Source organism: Panthera tigris, chromosome F3 (assembly GCF_018350195.1).
Source record: "Panthera tigris isolate Pti1 chromosome F3, P.tigris_Pti1_mat1.1, whole genome shotgun sequence".
Taxonomy (NCBI): Eukaryota; Metazoa; Chordata; class Mammalia; order Carnivora; family Felidae; genus Panthera; species Panthera tigris.
Window position 1 is genome coordinate 29752306 of NC_056678.1, and position 23436 is coordinate 29775741.

At 42.0% G+C, this 23436-nt stretch overlaps 1 long non-coding RNA gene across 1 annotated transcript in view; it reads left to right on the plus strand.

Moving 5' to 3' along the window:
- Positions 1-23436, plus strand: part of LOC107180979 — a 90094-nt gene that overhangs the window by 22338 nt on the left and 44320 nt on the right. The window contains exons 5-6 of the long non-coding RNA XR_006213869.1: positions 8408-8519; positions 8830-8938. This is a non-coding gene — a long non-coding RNA (uncharacterized LOC107180979). The remainder of the gene's footprint in view (positions 1-8407; positions 8520-8829; positions 8939-23436) is intronic.

Consider the following 23436-nt stretch of genomic DNA (forward strand, 5'->3'; position numbering starts at 1 on the left):
CTCTAGGAGCTTGTTAGGACCCCAGGGCTCTAGTTTCATGGCAGCTACCTCACCAGAAAAGAGAGCAAACACAGAAATAGAAAGATGCTGTGAGGCCACGACTTTACAGGGACTCTTTGCCACATAATGACACAGATTTGAGAATCGAGTCTTGCTCAACATGGATTCCAACTGAAGTTAGAAAACTCCAATTTCTGAGCAGACCAATCCCAACTCATTACATTGGGGGGTATTCCAAAGGACGGGAACTATTGGGATAGGAACCGCAGCCTTATTTTTCTGTCCTAAACCCCCCACCCCCACCCCCGGCCCACATAAAGCACAGAGCCAGGTAGATTGTAAGGAAGCATTAGTGACCTGTGCTGGTTACCTTTCACGGAGGCGTCTGGCTTTTGCCACATTATAAATATTTACATTTCCCATTTTCGAAAATGTTTGTTTATTTCTTCCTTAAAGCTGAAAATGGATAAAAGTTGCATCAGTGACTGAAAGAAACCCCTCTAGAGTCATGTTATTGAAAACAGTTATTGAAAACCGTCTAGATCACACATGCCACTTTCCTCCAGCAGTGACAGGTAGTCTCCATTAATAACTGAATAAAGAGAAAAACAAAGCTTTTACCCTGAAGCTAGTACAAAACCTGAAACAACCCGAAGAACATGGAACAAGGAAGTCTGAAAAGCATCACCAAACTCGCAGATACTTTGTTGGCTCTGTGACGGTTTTTTGACCGCCCCTTCCTGCCGCTGCGTCACTTCCCACAGTGAGGATAAGAGGGGACTTGAGTTGGGAGAAAAGGCACAGGAATGACTTCCTTTCTCAATTGAGACAAGATAGCAGCTCCGCTTTTTGTTCCTGACCTTACGCTTAGAAATTTCTCAGAGAGTGGAATGCCACGATTCGTTATCATTAACGGGAAAATAAGAGGGGAAGGTAAGAGCAAACAAAAGACAAAAGAAAGTGCATGTCAAAAGAAAAAGAGAAGTTGGAAAGAGCACAAAGCTATATTGTTAACAAGGGGGGAAGAAAGTACAAAGCAGCAAACAAACGAAAGAAACGTCCCAGTCCTGTGCCAGAGGTGGCTAACTGGCCAATGAAGATTCATCCTCCCCTTCTGCCAGGTAGAGGTGTTTCTGGGATGTCAGCAGGAGACTGTATTTCCCAGCCTCTCTTGTGGTGATGTGGGACCATGTGACCAGTTCTCATCAGGGGAGTCTGAGCTGAAATTCAAGAGATATGTGTCACATGGGGGTTCGGTGAAGACTGTGATAGTTTCTCCGTTCTGTCTCTGTCTCTCTGTCTCTGTCCCTCCCTGTCTCTCCATCTTCTGGCTAGATAATGCCAGAGCGGTCTTGATGTCCCCCATGCCTGGAGCCATTACAGGGAAGGAATATGGATTCCTCAATCACTGCTTAGAGAAGAGCAGCCCAGAACAGCTGCCCAACCGGGAATATCCACATTGGACTTTTTTGTGAGAGAGACATAAATGTCCATACGTGAAGCCGCTGAGCTTTTAGGGATTGTTTGTTATACCAGCAATCATTACTTACCTTGACTAATACAGAAATTGCTACCAGAAGGGAGCTCTAGAAGCAGTTGCTTTTTCTTCTCGCCTTTGCCTAAAAACCAGTTAATTATTTCCTGATATCCTCTTTTTCTTCTATTATGTTGTCAACAGCAGCCAATAACAACCAACGCATGCTATTTTTCACCTACGAGCTCCAGAGTCACATGGTCTGACTTCCAAGTTACGAAAAGCAGCAGTTTTGCCAGGTATTTTTCCACTGCATGATATGGATCTGCAGCCATCCAGACTAATATATCTGCTCTGGCACCTTGACCGCAAAGTCAACGCCACATATATCAGGGTCTTGTTACAGGACACCAGATCGGGTACTGAAGAGAATAGTCAAGTTTATTCAGGAAAATAGAAGTCTCTTGCGGCAGATGCAATGTAATGTGTTCACCAAATGATTTCTTTTCCCCGGGCACAGGGGAAGACCACAATCCCCTCTCCTTTGCAAGTTAATTGGGGCCAGAGGACCAGTTCTTTGTAAGGGAGTGTATGCAGAAGTACTGTGCCTCCTTTGGTCCACGGAGTTAAGAGTGTGTGTACGTTTTCCCTGTTTCTGTCTCCTCTTCGTCCATAGGGATCTTGCAGGACATGTGTTCCGGATGGTGTGGCTACAAGATAGAAGCCACTCAGCCTACAACGTGAACAAGAAATAACCTGTATTTTGTCATATTCTCCAGGGTTGGGGAGTTGTTTGTTACCGAAACATACCTACCGCATTCTGCCTGTACTCAAAGTGTTTCATCAGGGAGGAATTCAGTGCAAGGAATTCGAGGACTCCAAAACCAGAATCACTGGGAGAGCCAGGGAATGAAGGGAAATCTGAAGTGAAGGCACCACCAGGACGTCAGCTTGCCACCGATGATCTCAGCTCCCTGCAGCACTGATGGGGGAGAGGCCTAGGAAGAAGCCCTGAAGCTGACACGGAACCCCCCCCACCCCATGTCTGCAGTCTGTTAGTGCCCGCACACCTGCTTGTAGCTACAGATAGAGAAAAATGGCTTTTGCCTCCCGCCTCCAATGATTGCAAGAGCATCTCTCAGTGGGAGGTGGTACTGAAAACCCTACTGCCAAAGGAGCCTGGGGATGTCATCGCCAGGCTTTTAGCCGTTATGGTACAGAGGACAGAGGTGGTGCCTCCTGAGTCTCAACAAAAAGTGTCAGGCACAAATGCTCCTCGTCCTTCCCATGAGAAATCCAAATGGTCATCCCTCCATAACCCATTTTCTCTTGACTCTTGAGGGCAGATCTTACTCCATTCTTTATCCCCCGATGCCAGACAAGACCAAACAAAAAATTGTTCTGAAGTGATTTGGATGGAATGACAATAGAATGAGTAGCAAATCAGAAAGTTGTCTCCGTGTATTTAAGTTAGGTGTCAAGGTCTTGTGCCCATGGAATCTGATGATTCTCCCTAATGACTGCCCTAGTTTCTTCCCTGGCTTAAGCTCTTTCCCCTCCTAGTCTGCTCAGAGTGAAGAGCTTCTTGTTCAACAAGTGACCTTAAGCTTGAGCTCTGGGTCCTGTCCACATAGCCAAAAAGAGGAGGCTTTGATAATGGGTCTGGTAGAGGCTGTCTATATTCTCTCTCTCTCTCTCTCTCTCTCTCTCTCTCTCTCTCACACACACACACACACACACACACACACACACACACATATGTTTTAAACTGAAGTATCAAGTTGGTTTTGCAGAGTTAGTCCAAGTATTTCCGTATTTTATTCACTTGGTCTGAACATGACTTTTGTGCTCTGGAAGAGTTAGGACATCTTTGGGAAGGTGAGGTTTATGAGTTCACAGTGGGGCAGGGTGGGGAGTATTCTGTAAGTGAGGAGAGGGTGGGGTAGACTCGGGTGTTAGCCCGAGAAAAAGATACTCAGGAAAGGGAAGGCCAGACCTCGATGTGGTTTTACCTAGAAAGGCACCAAGTTAAAACTCTGTGCAAGATTAAAGACATCCTCTTGATATTTTCATTTTCCTCATCAAAAAAGGGTAAGACTATTGTGCCTATGGTAAAAATAATAGTAGAATGACTCAGACTTATTTACAACCATCAAAGAAATGGAAGATATGGATCATGTCACTAATTAATCTTTTTATCATTATAAAGTGGTGACTGTATCTAGCTGAAGCGTTGTGTGCATAATAGCACAATTATGGGGGATGTGATGATGTAATAGCGGCTAGTGCCCAGTATTTAGCCTCTCTTTCCATTCCCACCCACCATGATCTCTGGCTATATTTAGTTGTTTTACACAGTGTACCTGGAGCAAAGTCTATTTTACAAAATTCAAAGAATGGAGAGAAGAGATAGAGTCTTCACAGAAAAACCAGGCTCCACAAAATCTGTTTCCCTTGGTTACTCATGTTCCTTCTTGGTGAATATATTTTCTTCTACTTTGCACCCAGAATCATGGATGGAACACAATCATGAGTTTATTTTGTGTAAAGGGAAGTAGAGCATTGAGCAATCATCTAATGAATGCAGTCAAGATGGTTAGTGAATCTGGAAAATTCCACTCTCAAAAAAAAAATTACTTTCTCTACTCTGTAGCAGATTTCCTCTTGGCCTTAATTATCCACAGAGTTGTCCAATTTTCTGATAGTCTTTACCATTGTTGACATCACCTTAATAATTTATTTAATGGATTTATTTGGGCTCATTTGGGAACCTTTATTCTAAGTGGCTGCTTTTATAAATCGTTCAATAAGCATTGAACACTATTCCAGTTATCTGTTGCTGTGTCATAAACTACCCCCAAACCTGGTGACTTAAGGAGACACTTCATTATTGTCATTCTTGATTCTTACGGTTGATGGGCTCAGCCGAGCAGCTCTTGCTTGAGTCCCTCATATGGATGAAGTCTGATGGTAGCTGGGGCTGGAGTCAGCTAAATGTTTCCTTATTCATGTCTGGCTTCGGGCTCCTCGGGAATCTTTTTTGCTCCCCATAGCTAGCTTGGGTTTCCTCAGAGCCTGTTGGTCTCTTGGTAATCAGCCTTCTTACATGACCGGCTTCCTCACGTGCAAGTGTTCTCAAATCCAGGTGCAAGTTGCAAAGCCTCTTAAGACCTAGCTTTGGAAGTCATGCGGGTGACTTCTACTTTCTGCTTGTTGAAGCAGTCACCAGCCATCCCAGATTCTGAGAGATGGAGAAATGGAGTCCACTCACAGTAGGGGAATGGCTGGTGCATTCAAAGAAGGAAAGAACTGATGGCGGTCATCTTAATGACAAGCTACTATAATTATCTACTATGCAGCAGGTACTATGATGGATACTGGAGAAATGTGTTGAGCTAAACAGGCACAGCCTCTGCCCTTGTGGAGATTCAAATCCATCTTAACTTTAGGTTGACTTGACAGTTTCCACAATCCACTGCTGAGCAGTGCCAAGTGTATTTGGCTATTAAACTGGTAAACACTAACAGGATAATTTGTGGCCTGGTCATTAGCTGACTTTCTCAATAACCAAACTGAATGGAATTTGTGATTCTCTTATCCATAGCTTGGTGATCAATTTGATGAGCTGATTGATCCATGCATTCTTTTTTTTTATTAAAAAAATTTTTTTTAATGTTTATTTATTTTTGAGAGACAGAGACAGAGTGTGAGTGGGGGAGGAGCAGAGAGAGATAGAAAGACACAGAATCTGAAGAGGCCCCAGGCTCTGAGCCATCAGCACAGAGCCCGACGCAGGGCTCAAACTCACAAGCTGTGAGATCATGACCCGAGCTGACGTCGGATGCTCAACTGACTGAGCCACCCAGGCGCCCTGATCCATACATTCTTTAACGCATCATCTGAGCAAGGTTGGGATACCATCTGGTGCTTAACACATTGAGTTCCTGCTGTGCACAGAGGCTGAAACTAACTTTTAAAACTTGTGATAGGGAATACATAAGATACTGAAAAGCCAGATTTTGCTCCCGGTAGAGCTTCCATTCCTTTTGGAAGTTCGATCGGGAGCAGGTGGAGCAGCTCATGACAATTACAAAGCAAGATGTGGGACCGAGAAAACGCAGGAGAAACTAGACAGGAGGTATCTTTCCATTTCCCTCCTGACGATCGTCTTTTGGAGAGACAGAGAATTGATTATTTGCCTCAGCTTTCTTCTGTTTGGTGTCATTAAAGGAAGGTGATCTAGGTTTGTTAAGTAAAAGGAGATTTCAGGACAGGAATGTTGACAGAAGAATTGGTGGTGTTCAGCAATTCTCAGGTCTTATCGTTTTTGGCATAGTTTATGGCCATTTCGCGGTAACAGCTCTGAGGGGCTGGGGGAGGCGGCTCGTGATGACACAAGAGATCCCTTGACATTTTGGAAACAAAGGTCAGAGCCTGAAAAGGTCCCAGAGCAGGTAGAATTCCTGTCCACACTTGTGAAGTTCTCTCCCATAAAGCTGGTATCATGTTGTGCCTTCTTATGTTATGTCTGTGTATCTATGTTATCTCACATAGTACGGAAGGACTATACAGGGAATATTTTAAGTAAAACAACAACAATGTAATACATGCTTTGCCTTCCTTACCTAGATGCTTCAAGCAAAGCTAAATTTTGGCTTAACTGTCACATAACAAGGTTCCTCTATCAACCCATTAGCTTTAACTTTGTAATTCATACTTTATCAGTGTGGATACTTTTCTCACACTAGTGAATCTTGTGTCCCCTGGGTATAATTTGCTAAGTTAAACTTCTTTCCATTTCTCGTGCCAATTTATTCATCTATCTGAAATGTCTGTCCCTACTTCTCTGGAAATTCCTCATAAATTTTAATTATATCCTTCTCTTTATTCGGTCAGTGCATACTTATTTGAGGTGTTTTTGGGTTACGTCGTTATTTTGTGTCTGCTGATACATATATCACTTTACAAATTTTCATGGGCACCTGATTAGCCCAACTTCTTATCAGGTGGTAAACTGAATGGCAGGAGTTTCCCTATACGTACAAACATAGATATACATATGGATGGTATCTGTATGCATACATACATACACAAGAGACATCTCCTGACAGCTAATTTATGTGCTTCATTCTCCACTTTACTTTTGTCAAAACCAAACAGGCTACGGAGCACCGGAGGGTTGGGGGGGAGGTCTTGGTTGGTTAAGCAACTGATTTTGGCTCAGGTCATGCATCTCGTGGTTTGTGAGTTTGAGCCCAGCATCGGGTTCTCTGCTATCCGATCTGCTCTCAGCCCACTTTGGATCCTCTGTCCCCCTCTCTCTCTGCCCCTCCCTTGCTCTCTGTCTCTGTCTCTCTCTCTCTCTCTCTCTCAAAAATAAACATTAGATTAAAGACAACAAAAACAACAAAAAGAAGCGGACTATTTTGTAATTACCTGATGAGCCGGATCAATACATACGTCTAGTGGATTATTCTGATTTTGTAATCACTTTTACTGCTTGTTCCCAAGGATGAAAATAATCTAAATTATTGCTCATCTTTTCCTCTGGGAACATTGTTTTTCATGAATTCATGATAAACATAAGTACCTGAGCTGTGTCAGTACCTGTGATTGTTTGTGGCAAAAGTGATTTTTTTCTTGAATTATAGAAGTCTTACTCCTCAACTTGAGGCTACCAAGCCTTTGAAGTTCCATGTCAACCTCGTGGGAGTTTATCAAGTTTTTTTTCTTAATTGGTCTTGAGGGGGTCGTGAACATGACTTGGAGGATGTAAGCCCTTCCTCTATAATGTCTAGCTATCGTCCTGCTCTGACTTCCCAGATGAATATACAGTGCAAGTAGAAACTTGGTCTTGGCCTCAGGAAAAATCTCCTACCATGTGTGGTCCCCCCTCTTCCTCTTTCTAACCAGTTGGCTCTCCCTAAGACCTTTCTATATACCAAGTTTGGTGCTGCTATGGCATATTCACTACATAAGGGGCATCCCAACTTGTCTGATTTTAGGGCCACCAGGAACCGTTTTCTATCTTTCAAATATCATAAATTATTTTGACATTCCTGATATTACATTAACGTGAAATAAAGCTTTCTTCTCATAATTATGCATATACTTAAAATGCAAATCCTGCTGGAAGCATTAATCTAATGATGGGTCCTCATTCGTATAAGATGATAATGACTGATGGCAGATCTTTTTTCGAAAATGGGTTTTGATTAGGGCGAGGTGGTGATTGAGTTTGGGACAGTGGTGGGTCACTGCATTCTTCTTAAAGCAGTGTGTTCAGAAGTAGAATATCCAGGCCCCATGGAGAATCCCAAATGATCCCGTCATGTGCAGAAGGAAGATATTAAATCTTCTATTTGCTTTATTTTTAAAATTCCATCTTAGGTAAAGATTTTTTGAGATATATAATATATATTTGGGGGATACATACATAATATATATTTAAGTAAGCTCTAGGCTCAAGGTGAGGTTGAATTCATGACCCTGAGATCAACTGATGCCCTACCAACTGAGCCAGCCAGGTGCCCCAGGGTGTGTGTATTTTTGATGCACACGATCCAGTAATATGCATGGAACTTATAAGTAAAAGTACACAAATTGGATATGTCTCAAATAGTTTTATCGATAGAACTATGTGACCTAAAAGTTTAGCAACTAGTGCTTACACAGGGTAAATGTGGATAAAGTTTTCACGATGCTGCATGGAGGAACAGGAAATAGCTACAGAACAAGTGTTTGCAACCTTAGAATCCTGACTGCAGTTATTACTGGTTTCAGTTATTTGATCAATAGGGAGTTTACTAACTCTCAACCTGACGCCAGACAGTCCCTTTTAAGATGTCAAGAAATTGCTCAATTTTAGGATGTTGACCAAAGAAAGTAGATTTTGATCATGCTTCCCCCCCCACCCCCATTTGTTTTCTCAAGGGTCTCAAGGGAACAGAAAGTTTTGAGAGAGTTTACTGTTTGTGCAAGATGACTCGTTGAGTAAAGAAGTCCAAAGGTTATTATCTGCAGAACAAATAAAGCCTGGGCAAAGGTAACTGTAACGAATGTCTCCCACCTTGTCCCTTCAGCCCGTCTAAGGGGATATTTGCGCCAACGATTGCATAACCGAGAACCAAATCTATGCGTGTCAAATGGAGAGGAGGCACATTTTAAACTCCTACTGGTTAAACATAGTCACTGACTTTTATTCTTCTTAGTTTGACAGGCAATTGAACGTGGTGTCTATGCAAAAATCATATGAAAAGTCTATTTGTTGATGAGAGTGTTTCTAAATATCCAGGTGTTGCTTGTCAGTGTCAGAGTAGCTGAATTAGAATTTTTTTCTCCTTCTCCCAACATAGACACGACACAACTCTTGACAAATACTAAAATAAGTTTACCAATTCCTGGCTAATCTGGACTTTTCTGTTGGTGGTGATTAATGATGTCACGGACGATTGGATTGTTCTTGTGAGTACTCCATAGTAATTACAAGTATTCAGACTGGACGAACATACAGTGTGGGGATCAACGAGTCTTTTAGAAGATAGTATCCAATCCATAAATGTTGATGGGAAAGTGGGAGGTGACTGAGCGGTTGAGGTTAAGAGCTTACTATTGGAGGGGGAAAAAAAGAACGATGCTTTGGGTCTCAGAGATTCATACTGACCACATATTTACTGAATCATTTCTCTTTATTTTGACTCCTTTTTTGTTGTTGCTTTTGTTGAAACTTGATGTCTGTAAAGCCAATTAAAGAGGCATTTTATATAGGACAGTCATGCATTGTTGATAATGAATGAGCCAGAAGCCAGTTATGGAAGCCGAGTAACTTAAAGAGTTGACCTCTAATTTTTTAAAAGTTATTAAAAAAATTTTTTTTCAATGTTTATTTTTGAGAGAGAGAGAGTGCATATGAGTAGGGGAGGGGCAGAGAGAGAGGGAGACACAGAATCCGAAGCAGGCTCCAGGCTCTGAGCTGTCATTGCAGAGTCTGAGGCCGCCTCAAACCCACAGATCACGAGATTGTGACCTGAGCCAAAGTCAGGTGTTTAATGACTGAGTCACCCAGGTGCCCCGACCTCTAGCTCTAAAATTAGGTACTGGAGAAGTTTATAAACTTTCTCCAAGTATGTTTATTATCCAAGAATTATTTTCTCAGAGAAATATTTTTTTAAGTTTATTTTTTTTGAGACTGAGAGAGAACATAAGCAGGGGAGGGGCAGAGAGAGTGGGAGAGAGAATCCCAAGCATCTATATGCTGTCAGCAGAGCCGGATGTGGGGCTTGATCTCACGAACTGTGAGATCATGACCTGAGCCAAAATGAAGAGTCAGACACTTAATCGACTGAGTCACCTAGGCACCCCTCAAAGAAATATTTAAGAAAGAGTTTAAACATGAAGAACAAAGCAATCAGAGTGAGATCCTCTGCCTAATTTTTAGATGGCTAAAGAAATCCTAATTGATTTGATGTATTGTATGAAATCCACACAGAATTGTCTCTGTCCATGTGAGTATGTATGGATACACAGGTAATCAAAACTAGTTGGCAACTAGATTATCTGAGTTTATGAGCATAATTGTTTTAGAGGAAAAACCCCACAATTTTCCCGTATGGAAAAGACAAATTCCAATTTCTAAGCCTAAGCCCTGCTATGACCTATGGCTTGGAATTTCACTCATGACCAGCTATTCAAGTGGAAAAACTAATTATAGTATAAGTTTAGCTTAGACATTTGGAAATACTTCTACAGACAGAGACACTGAGCTGAGTTGTAAAGCTTCAAGACTCTTTCAAAGTCCAGAGTAGACAATTATCTTTCTGAGTCTGAAAATTTGATGTTTGGAGGGTCCATCAAACTCTAGGGTTTTTTAGGCCATCCAGCCAGGGCTTAGAACATCGAGCGTGTGAATTGTCTGTTCTGCCTTTAAAAGGAGTTACTTTTTTTTTATTATTAAATATTTTTATTAAAGTTTACTTGTTTATTTTGAGGAGGGTGGCAAAGAGAGAGGGAGACAGAGAGAGAATCCCTAGCAGGTTCTTCACTGTTAGTGCAGAGCCCAATGTGGGGCTCGAACTCATGAACCATGAGATCATGCTCTGAGCCAAAACCAGAGTCTGACACTGAACCGACTGAGCCACCCAGGCGCTCCTTTCCTATGTTTATTTATTTATTTTTGAGAGAGATAGAGATAGAGATAAGGAGATAGAGAGCGCACGCGCAGATGTGAGCAGGGGAGGGGCAGAGAGAGAGGGAGAGAGAGAGAATCCCAAGTAAGGTCCGCACTGTCATTGCTCAAACTCAGGAACCATGAGATCGTGACCTGAGCGGAAACCAAGAGTCGGACGCTTAACCGACTGAGCCACCCAGGTGCCCCCAAAGGAGCTACTTTCTGAGGAGTGTTGGTGACCGTGGAGACACGTGAACATTGAGGGATAATGGGAGCCTCATGACTAGAAGTGTCAGCAGTTTGTGATTGAAAAATGGGCTTCGAAACCTGCAGAGCCCATTAAATCAGTCAATCAATAATAATAAAAACAATAATTATGAACCCAAGAACGTTAAGGCATTTGGTGAAGAAGATGACAGAATGGAAGAGAAAAAAAAAGAGAGAGAGAGAGCCAGAAGGACAGAGATGAGAGAGCCAGAGCCCGAGCGCACAGGAGGCACACGGCTGGCGGGCTGTAGGTGCAGAGGGCCTGGTTTTCCAATCTGGCGCTGGGCTTGATGAGTCTGTTTATTCAGCTATGGTATCAGACGTTCCCTTTTCCTGCCCGAAGAAGTCCCCTTTGAAGAACTGCTCTGCTGGGGAGTAGTTTCCCCTTGGACGGGTTACTCCTGTTTGCAGACCTAAAGGAAAAGACCTGGAAAGGCCACAAGAATGTTCTTTAAAGTGATATTCCAGCTCCACGTGAGGGGAGGATGAATAGCAGCGAAAGATTTATTTCCCGGTTGAGGTATTTTTTTCCCCTCTCCAGTGACTTTAGCAGTGAACAAAGGTGTCACATGAATGCGACGGGGGTCAGCTGTACTCGGGCACCTCCAGGTCTGTGGAGTGGGGTGGGAGAGCAGGAGCATGTCAAGCTTCTGTAGGCCTGGAGAGAGCGAGGGCACACCTGCGAGAGTCGGAGGGAATTCAGTGGGGCCTGCGGCCCGGCCTGGCAAGTCTGCATCCACAGAGGACTCCACGGCGGTGACTTATCAGGGGACCGGCCTCCGCTTTCACAGCGAAGCAGCCGAGAGAACTTTAGTGAATCGGGCGACAACATTTCATAACCAAATCGGGGGATTCAGAGGTGGAAATTTTTACTTTGGGGCCTTAAATATTAATTTCTTACAGTTCAGTGGCACTTTTTACTTTTCAAAGAAGTTTTTCATCTAGCCCTCACGTTAACCCTGTGAAATAGCCAGGGTAGATGTCAGTATCCTGAAGTTTGCTCTTTGGAAGAGGCTGTGGCCAAAGAAAGACATATCGTTACCTAGCTCATCACCGGCAGGGGCAGGGACGACCACCCAGGTCTCTTGACTCCTGGACCAGGTCTCTCTTTTCTCTGTGTTCTTGCGACCTATACAAAGTGATGATGGGAGTTTCAGAAAAAAAGGAAGGTGACATTCTCCATCTCCTCCCAGGCATGTAGAAAGTTACTGTGACTTTGAAGCCACTGCTTTGCTGTGTCCAAATTCTCTCTCCGGGACTGGCCTTAGGGAGGAGATTCAAAGTGAAACCTTCAGAGGGGGAAGTCTCATATTCTAGTCACTGTGGCTGCCCATGCCTCTGGTGGATTTGTTCAATCTTTGCCTGTACCACATAAAACAGGAGCTCTCCAGAATGAAAGGGGTTCTTTGTTCCATCTCTGAGATGAACCCTTTGAGTAAGAGATGCCACTTCCCGGTGAGGTCTGGCTTTCCAGGAGCGGGGACGGGACCCACACGCTCCCCTTGATTCCTGGCCGATCCTCAATGACTCACGGTGACTCTGGGACCTGGAAGTGAGGTTCACGCAGAAGGGAGCCTGGAGCAGTACAGGTGCTCCACAGGGAAACTCAATGAGGTCTTACTTAAGTGCTGCCTTTTCTACTTGGCCAACACAGAGCCTTGTATTTTATCTACTTCTGGATGTTTGCCTTCTTTCTACATGTAGATCTGCGGTCGCCCAACCTTCAGCCGTATCTTCTCATTATTTGCATCCTCTAAGACTAGTTTAAAATTTCTGATGAATGAACCGGAAGCCATTTTCAGCTGAGCACTTATTCCAGTGCCCCTCCTCCGCCTGTGGTTCAAATCCGAATCACCAGGGCAACAGGCGTGCGTACTTGGAAATGAGTCTCGAGACGCATCTCGTGTGCACCAAACTTTGAGAATTATCACTTTGTCCCCTTTCTCCTTAGCTTCCAGAGCCCTTGGTGACTGCGTGGTGCTACCGGCACAAAGACAGTCTCAGATTTGTGTGATGGTTCCTGATTCACAAGGCTTATTTCGCGGGGTTTGTCTAATTTAATCCTAATGTCATGGGGGTGAACTTAATAACAGCCCTATGACGTGGATCCTTTTGTCCGCTCGCTTTACAGATGAGGAGCCAGAGGAGTGAGGGGGTTTGGATCACGTAGCTAGTTCCTTGGCAGAGCCTGTGTTCGTCCCAAGTCTTGTGATTCCACGTGCCCTGTTCTTTCCCCCACAACCCCTGTGGCTCTGTACCTTTGTGGACATTGCTGTTCTTTGTGTGGAAAGTGTTGTTCTCGATAAAACTTGCCGTCCACGTAGCTGGGGACACTTACTGTGATACATATGAAGCCAGGGGAAGCCAACACCATGTGTATTCCTAATGAAGCCTATGGTGGGATAAGTGGCTAAGACTGATAAGGAAGTATCCTTTCATGCAAATATTAGGGTGCAACATTGTCATTCAGTGTCAAATTGGAAAAGCAGAACCGGGACCTAGTGAGAGATGAGGGTCCTTCCAGAGAAGGACAGGCTGGTTGTTGACCTGTGATTAAATTATATTCTCCTGACTTCATTTAGCCAGGAACGGAGAAAGGGTGGGAAGCAGGCTGAGCGGGAACTCTAGATCACAGAGCAGGTGACCTAGAGTCCCCGGGATGGTCAGGCCAGCTCTACTGGGGTTGGCCGTTTTAGATATCTGTGAGGTTCACGGCTAGGGCCACACAAGACGACGAGGAAGTGGTGTGGGTGTGTAGAATGCCACGAAGGCGAGCGGGTCTCATCTCATTTCATTCGAAAGGTTCCGAACGCTCCAAAGTTCAAGATAGTGTGTAGCCATGATTTCAATGGCAATGTAATGGTTGCTAGAGTATGCTGAACAAAATTTTCTGGGAGGGGGGGGCTCTTTACTCTTTGATTAGTTGCAACATACAGACAGCCATCAGAAACTGAGACTTGTCAACTGAAAGAAAAGGTGGGTCTGAAACTTCTGCTAGAGCCCAGTTCTCTCCCACTTAGCTGGGGAAGGACCTCTTCTTTAATCATGGAGTAACAGATGATTGATATGACTGTACCCTGATTAGAAAAGGTTTCATTTTACTTGTGCATGGTACATGGAATTAGTTAAGGGTTGCATAGGAAAAGAAGTGATGGACTATTGTTCACATTAAATTATAATGACAGCCTTCCTAACCACTGTGTATTTATTATGTAAGAAAAGAAAATGTCTAGTAAAATTCTGTATAGGTTAATAACACCTTCATAATATACTCCTTCTTTTCTATTGACTTGAATAGCCCTCCTACTGACTTTTAATGGATTATTAGAGTTAATTACATCAATTGCAATATAATTGATTCTTAAATACTATGTAGAAACCTCATACAATTATGGAAAAACAAAAGTTATCTAGACATCTCAGATCAAAAAAGATTTGGAATTCCTGCACATTTAATTTCTGATAATCACTAGTCAGTTTGGACATTAAGATTGCATGGTGTCCTGTTTTCTCTTTGCTAGGTTTTGACAGAATTGATAGTTTTACAACATTTAACTCAATACGCATGGAAATATAAGATTAAAGCTGTGAATGGAATTTTTTTTTCTAAAAAAGAGATCACTTCATGGCTTAAAAGCTGAAATGTGTTACCTGCCTAACACTGACAGAAACAAACTCAAGTGAAAATCAAAAGTGGATTTGATGTTGAGTTTTAGAAATCTCTTCTCCACAGGTGTAAAGATACCTGTGGGTCTTAGGGTTTGTCACCCAAGGGCTTTAAAATATGACAAGAGGATGATTTGTGCCTAAAGGGGCCAAAAAAATTCCTTGCATCTCATTACCTGGTCACGGGCTATGTGTTCTAATGTCAAAACCACTGGTTGAAAAGTGAAGCATCGCTAATATCTGTTATTTGATGTCATACACATCAAAAGATATTCCTATAATAGGTGGTATGAATGCAACCTTTTCATTTTTAACTGATTTGGGGAAGCTAGTTTGTGGGTATTGACACAGTTATCAGTGTGAGTTTTCTAAAAGACTCTGCTGCTTCACTGACACGGATTTCTAGATCATTCTAAAACGGTTGACAAGGAAACGTGCAGTGGGTAGGTCCCCGGAATGGGAATCAGCAAACCTGATGTTTTCTGTTGCTACTTAGCTCGATGATTTAACCTGAATAGGCCTTCATGTTCTCTTCCATAAAATGAGGGGGAGAGCCTCTAAGCTTTCCTTACTGCGAATCTCCTGCCCTTGAACTCTCGTAATCTTATTTTCTATTTGATTCTTAATATGACCTACCATATCAATATGTATGTTGTGCATATCGATGTGCCTTATATGTATATGGCCATATGTCTCATCTGGTTAACTAGATTATAAATTTCCAAGGACAGAGACCATGCCACAAGTTACCTCTGTAGGCTCATAACATACACCATGGTATCCTAGTACAGAATGGCTACTGTTTGGTTGGCTGAGCAGCCAATCAAAAGGACATATTTCCATTTACCCCCCTGCAAGTCTTTGATATAAAAAGAATAATGGCAAAATATCCCACCTATGTCTTATGATAGTCTAGCTTTTCAAAGTATTGTAAAATATTTTGTTTCATGAAACTTTGTGCTCTAAATCAGATGCACTTATGATGTAAAATTCCATTCAGTTTTTTAAATCAATTACCAGGCAATCCCGGTAATAGACCTTGAGCAGTCTATTCTAAAGTTCATCCGGAAGAGCAACCACGTGACGATAGCCATGGGAAACAAACAAACAGTTAAAATGAGTGAAGACTTACCCTAGTGGTAGTGGCAGTGGTCAAAAGAACCACTCATCTTAAGCAGTAAACAGTTGTGATACCATTACCGCACAAGCACAGCGATAGAGAAATCAAATAATGAAAAAAGATCGCAGTCCAGAAACAGAGCTAAGACTACAGGGGAATTTAACAGATAACATGGAGACCTTTCGAATCAGTGGCTGAAAAGCGGACTGCTCAGTAAATGGCATTGGGACAGCCGGCTCTCCATCTGGACTCATACCATACACAAAAGTAAATTCCAGATGGAATAAAGCTCTAAACATAAAAATCAAATCTATACAAGCATTGGAAGAAAATATGAACGAAATCTTTTTTTTAAATAATCTTGGATTAGAAATTCTTTGTAAAAACAAGATGGGAGGGAAATCCAGAGATCATTAAGGAAAACCCGAGTTTGTAAAAAAAAAAAAAAAAACATTATAAAGAAAGTTAAAAGAAAAATGACAGATTGGGACAAAATATTTGAATTACACATTACAGAATAAAGGATGTTCGGTCCATTATTTAAAGAGTGCTCCCAAGTTAATGAGAAAAATATAAATAATGTACTTGAAAATGGCAAAAGATATAAAATAAGCAATTCTCAGGAGAAATTGCCAATGGCTAACAAATCGAAAAATATCGATCCCATTAGTTTTAAAGAAATATACAGTGAAGAACATGAGCTGCCATTTTTTTACCTATCAGATTGGCAAAAAACTAAGGGAGCTGATTTGATATATCAGTTAAAATGAATGAACCTACTGTATAGACCGTCAAGAATAGATGTCAGTAATATATTGCTAAATGAAAGAAGCAAGTTGTAGGACATCGTACATTATATCACGTCACTTTCATAACGCTTTTTAAAAAGCAAACATGAATGAACTTTGTTAATTATTTATGCATTACAAAGACACAACATTGTCTTGTATAGTCGTTATCTCTTGGAGTGGCTACAGCAAGTGTAAGTATACAGCTCTAATCTTTGGATTACTTTCCTGCTGGAAAACGTTCTTTTATTATGCTTTATTTAACACCCATCAAGCTGAGTAACTGATCTTTAGGAGACAGTGTTACAAGTCATTAGTTCAGGGGTATAATTGAATTGAGTATTACATTAATATAGTGCAGTATTTTATGGAATTTCAGTCAGCTCCAATTAAATTCTTCAAATCAATCCTGTTGAATTGGGTTATTTAAAGAGGGTTCTGGCCCTAACTCATGGCTGTGGTAGGATCTTGTCAGGACTCCTTCAGTCTTTAGGTTCTCAGGTTTTGTGCAAGGGCTGAGATAGAACTGCCTCCTCCATCAGCTCTGATATCATTCTAAATGACATCCAAGGACACTCCCCACCTGCCCCAGGAACACTCAGTTAACTACATCACAACACCACGGAACCCAGGCCATCAGCGGGGTTGGAGCATGTCAATGTAAATAAAGTCTTGTGATTAGTTTGAACTTGCTTCCAAGTTGTTTGTTAGCAAGGAGTTAACAAGTTCAGACCTTTGGTCGTCTGGGTCTTTAAGGAAAGCTTTTTTCCCCATTCCAATGACTTCCTGTTCATGGGAAAATGAGAGGAAATGAACCTCTAACAGAAGGATGGACCCACCCTTTTCCAGTCGTGTGGCTTAATTTGTCAGGTGTAATATTGGCACCTGGTGGCTTGTATTGGCTTCCTGCCCACCCTTGCTGGGGAAGTATCCACATACTTGCAATAGGCGGTAGAAGACTTCAAAGCCATTTGTAAGAGAAAGGATATTGTCATTAAAGAACTTAATGGTGAATACTCCCATTTAGTGATGTCAAGATAAAAGGAAAATTTTAAAAACACATTATCTAGAATTTTTTTTTCTGATGTATCATAGGACCTGTTTAAACAAAGTAATGTGGTTGGTTTAATAACAATATATTTTCAAGGATATATATTGACCGGGTGTTTAGTTTTCCTGTTTTCGAGAAATTAGCAGAGGTCTCAATTATTTATAAGAAGATAATGAATTGCTTCTTTCTGGCTATAATTCTCTTTGCTCAAATTCACCTTTAAATAGGTACTCTCTTTGTGTCTACTAATGGAATCGTTTCCTTTGAATCAAAAGGGAACACTACAATAATATCAAGTGGATCTGATAAATGAAAAAGGATGATATGGGTTTTCAGAATTCATTAGGAATTTTGGATGGGCACAGCTGGTTCAGTTCCATACCTCTCAATTTTCAGCTAGAAATAATTACTGCCTTTTGAACAATGGTATAGTTAATTGTCCAGCAATTCAAGGTAAATTTGTCTATGAATGAGGATTAACCAGACTATAATCAGTGGCCATTAAACCATAATGAATTCTACATAACAATGGAACTTATTTTAGTTTTTTAAAATTAATGTAAACTACATTGGCTTAGTAGATCTAAACTCTCATGGCAGAGTCAGCATTCAGGGATATGGAGAACAAGAATGATTAATCTCCCTAAAGCATATGTTCGTGTCTATCGCTCGTAAACCTTAATCGGTTAATTGTCATCAAATGATTAACAAGTTTTTATTAAGTTTGTATTGGCCCAACACAGTATCACAAAGTTTTATAAGCCATCGATTGAAGAGGTATTTGTTGAATGTCTATTCTGTCGAAGAGTGTAGAGTTGGATTTACCCTGGCAGAGACAGAAGACTTCTGTAGGGGGAACACCGAGGGTACGTTAGGGTCCCTCAACCCGAGGAGCTGGTGGCAACTTTCCACAGATCTTTCCCTCTTTTACGGTCTACGTGGCTGGCAATCCTGAGACACACGAATAGTTAGAAATAGCATATTTTGTTCTATAAACTGTAAATGGGGTGGGAGTTCAGAAAAGAGATCGATGTTGATTGAACAGCCTTTGAGGAAGATGTTAGTTTACTGAATCTTAAGGGTGAGTAGTATTTAGATAGCCAGAGAGGAAAACAGTGGACTTTTAAGCAAATGGGAGCTAGGCATGAACGAGTAGTTCCTTTGGTAAGCACAGAAGACTGCAGGATTGCCTGCAGGTTCCTGTGTGGTGAGAAATAGGGTGGTTCACTTTGGTAGCAATAATACGAAAGTTCTTGTAAGCTCAGTAGGGGAATTTAGGATTTGAAGTATGAGGCGGGGGCGGGGTAATGTGATTTGAATAGTGATCTAGGAAGGTTTTTCTGGCAGTTATTTATAGGATGACTATAACAGGGGAGAGGCCGTCAAGAGGGAGATTTGTTAGGGGACTCCTGCGAGAGAGGGTTAAAAAACAACTCCAGATGGTGATGGTGGGAGGGCTAAAGAGAAATCAACTCAAAGGACATTTGAAAGGAGGGAAGGATGGGCCAGGGTGGCATTGCATAGAGGGTTTGGGAGAGGAAAATTAAGTCAAAGATAACCCCACGATTTCTACTGTAGAAGGCTGGATAATTGATAACACCACTGATCTCTTGATGAAAGAAAATACTGACTTCTATTTTTAGACAGGTTATATCTGGGATCAATTGGGATACCCGGTGGAACCATCCTATAGATAATTATAAACATGGGAGTAGTGAGTAGCCAAGGGGCCAGGAGAAGACACGAAGAATTGATGATGAAGAGCTCCATACTACCTGTAGATCCCAACCTCACAGCCTGATTTTCAAGGCTGCTGTCACCTAGCCCCATCCTACTTATTCAAATTCATCTTCAGCTATCCCGCATTCTGTGTACCTCCCCTCCTGGTCCAGTCAGTTAGCAAACTGCATTTGCTTTTTGGTCTTTGTGTTTAAATGCTTGCTCATTCCCTAAGTGTCTAATTATTAACATCTCTCTGCGCATCAAGGCTGCTCGGGTCCTTTCCATGTGAAGATGTTTTTCAAAAACTCCAGTGCATACTCTTCTTTCTCTTTGTCAAACTCCCGTAGCGTTTACAGCATGCACTGTTTGTGAAGCACTTGATCACTTACATGTCTGTGTTCTTGTTTAATCAGGTCAAACACAAATACCTATCTTGTTTCGTTAGTAAAACTATAAATGCCTCGAGTGTAAGGATCAATGTTCCTCTTGCATCAGTTAGGAATTCTATTTTACTGTTAAGAACAGAAGCTCCCACACAGTGGCCTTAAGAAATTAGGAGTTTGATGTTTTTCTCGTTTATGAGAAGTATGAAGGCAGGTAATCCTAACCTGATTTGGCAAATCTTGATAAGAGCAGAGACCCAGCCTGCTCCTACCTTTCCACTGAGCTGTCCTTACCATGGATTTGTCACTTCAGAATCACAGGCTGACTGATCTTTTTCAAGTAAAGCATCTGAGCTGCAGATCGGCAGAAGGGGAAAGGCAGGGAATAAATGGGCTTTCCAACCTAATCAGCCCCACTTCTATTTTATGTTTAATGTTTATTTATTTTTGAGAGAGAGAGAGAGCGTGCGACCAGGGGAGGGGCAGAGGGAGAGGGGGACGACAGAGGATCCAAAGCAGGCTCTGTGTGACAGCAGCAAGCCCAATGCAGGGCTCAAACTCATGAACCATGAGATTATGACCTGAGCTGAAGTTGGACGCTCAACCGACTGACCCACCCAGTCACACCTGTCCTACTTTCAGTATGCTTCCCTGGACACTCCATGCCACAAGTACTGCTTATATTTTGCTGGTTGTCAGCAGTTGGATATATAGCCATTCCTGTTCGCAAGCAATGCTGCAAATATTTTTTTTTAGGTGGACATATTGCCTTCTCCAGAAAAATCTGGGTTATTTTAATGAACATAAGGGCTATTGACAACTTGTAGGCAACTAATTATCTGTGCTCTTTGTCTGTCTGTCTGTCTCTTTCATTCTGTCTCTGTCCCTAAATATAAATTCTTGTTTGGATACACACACACACACACACACACACACACACACACGTAAATGGTGAAAGACAGAGATTATGCTATGTCTCTGTATCTTTACCTCTATTTGAATCATATAAATATATATGAATATATATTATAAATGTGCATATGCACATATGTATGCACACACACATAATAAAATGTTTTTGCACTTTGCAGAGATTCTCTCTCTCTCTCTCTCTCTCTTTTTTTTTTTTTTTTTTACAAATTGAAGGTTTGTGGCAACCCTGTGTTGAGCAAGTCTGTCGGTACCACTTTTCCAACAATCTTTGTTCACTTCATGTCTCTGTGTCACATTTTGGTAATTCTTGCAATGTTTCAAAATGTTTCACTATTATTCTATTTAATATAATGATTTGTGATCAGTGATTTGGATGTTCCTATGGTAAGTGCTTTGGGACACCAGGAAACATGCCCATGAAAGACAGTGAACTTCATCGATAAATGTGTGTGTTCTGACTGCTCCACCCACCAGCCATCGCCTCGTGTCTCTCCCTCTCCTCAGGCCTCCCTATTCCCTGGGACGCAACGGTATTGAAATTAAGCCAATTACTAAGCGGATAATAGCCTCTAAGTGTTCAAGTGGAAGGAAGAGTTGCAGATCTCTCACTTTCAGTGAAAGGCTAGAAATAACGAAGCTCAGAGGAAGGCATGTCGGCAGCCGAGATGGGCTGAGAGCTAGGCCTCTTGTACCAGTCAGCCAAGCTGTGAACGTGAAGGAAAAGTTCTCGAAGGAAATCAAAAGCGCTCCTCCAGTGAACACATGAATGAGAAGAAACGGAAACGGCGTTTTTGCTGATATGGACAGAGTTCGAGCGGTCCGCAATGAAGATCGAACGAGCCACCACATTCCCTTAAGCCAAAGCCCGATTCAGGCCCTAACTCTGTTCAGTTCTATGCAGGCTGAGAAGGCTGAGGAAGCTGCATAAGAAAAGTCTGAAGCTAGGCGAGGTTGGTTCACGAGGTTGAAGAAAGAAGCCGTCTCGCAACATCAAAGTGCAAGGTGAAGCAGCAGGTGCTGATGTAGGAGCTGCAGTAAGTGATCCCGGAGATCCAGCTCAGAGAATTCATGAAGGCGGCTACGCTAAACAATGGATTTTCAGCGTAGACAGAACAGCCTTCTATTGGAAGAAGATGCCATCTAGGACTTTTCATAGCTAGAGAGGAGAAGTTCATACTTGGCTTCAAAGCTTCAAATGTCTTGTTAGGGGCTAATGCAGCTGGTTCCTTGAAGCTGAAGCCGATGCTCACCGACCATTCTAAACATCCCAGGAGTTTTTACCGTTTAGGGTGGTAAGAATGATGCTAAATCTACTCTGCCCATATGCTCTGGAGAGAAAACGACAAATCCGGGATGACAGTGTATCTGTTTACAGCATGGTTTACTGAATATTTTAACCCTACTGTTGAGACCCACGGCGCAGAAAAAAGATTCCTTTTAAAATATTACTGCTCAGGGCGCCTGGGTGGCTCAGTCGGTTGAGCGTCTGACTTCGGCTCAGGTCATGATCTCACGGTCCGTGAGTTCGAGCCCTGCATCGGGCTCTGTGCTGACAGCTTAGAGCCTGGAGCCTGCTTCGGATTCTGTGTCTCCCTCTCTCTCTGCCCCTCCCCTGCTCATGCTCTGTCTCTCTCTGCCTCAAAAATAAATAAAAACATTTAAAAAAATTAAAAAAAAATAAAATAAAATATTACTGCTCACTGATCATGCACCTGGTCACCCAACAGCTCTGATGGAGATATACAATTAGATTAATGCTGTTTTCATTCCTGCTAACACAACATCCACTCTGCAGCCCATGGATCAAGGAGTCTTTTGAACTTTCAATTCCTATTATTTAAGAAATACATTTTGTGAGGCTAGAGCTTCCACAGATAGTGATTCCCCTGGTGGATCTGGGCAAGGTAAATTGAAAACCTTCTGGAACTCTTGGATCATATGGTACTTCTATTTTTAAGTTTTAGAGGAATCTTCCATACTGGTTTCCACAGTCAGTGGCTGCACCAATTTACATTCCCACCAACAGTGCACGAGGGTTCCTTTTTCTCCCCATCCTCACCAACACTTGTTATTTTTTGTCTTTTGATTTTAGCCACTCTGATGAGTGTGAGGTGATGGTTGAAGGGGAATGGGAGCTGCAGGCTTCCAGTAATGGAGTGAATAAATCACGGACATAAAAGGCCCAGGAGAGAGAATCTAGCCAATGATACCGTAACAGTGTTGCATAATGACAGATGGCAGTTATACCTGTAGTGAATATAGCATAACATACCGAGATGCTGAATCACTATGTTGTACATCTAAGATTAATGTAACACTGTATGTCAACTATACTCAAATAAAAAATTTGTTAAATATTAAACATCATATATATTATATGTGTGTATACATGTGTGTATATATACATGTGTGTATATACATATATGTATACACATACATATGTACATATATGTATATACACACACACACATAAATGAAAACCCCTGGAAAGGATTCACCATTCTAGATGCCAATAAGAACATTCATGATTCACGGGAAGAGATAAAACCATCAACTCTAGCAGGAGTTTGGAAGAAGTTGATCCCAACCCTCATGGATGACTTTGAGGAGTTCAAGTCTTCAGTGGAAGAAGTCACTGCAGGTGTGGTAGAAATTGCATGAGAGCTAGACTGAGAAGTGGAGCCTGAAGATGGGACTGAGTTGCTGACATCTCGTGATAAACCTATAGTGGATGAAGAGTTGCTTTTTATGGATGAGCAAAGAAAAATGGTTTCTTGATGGAATCTACTCCTGGTGAAGATGCTGTGAAGATTGTTGAAGTGACAACCAAGGATTTAGAATATTACACTTCGTTGATAAAGTAGCA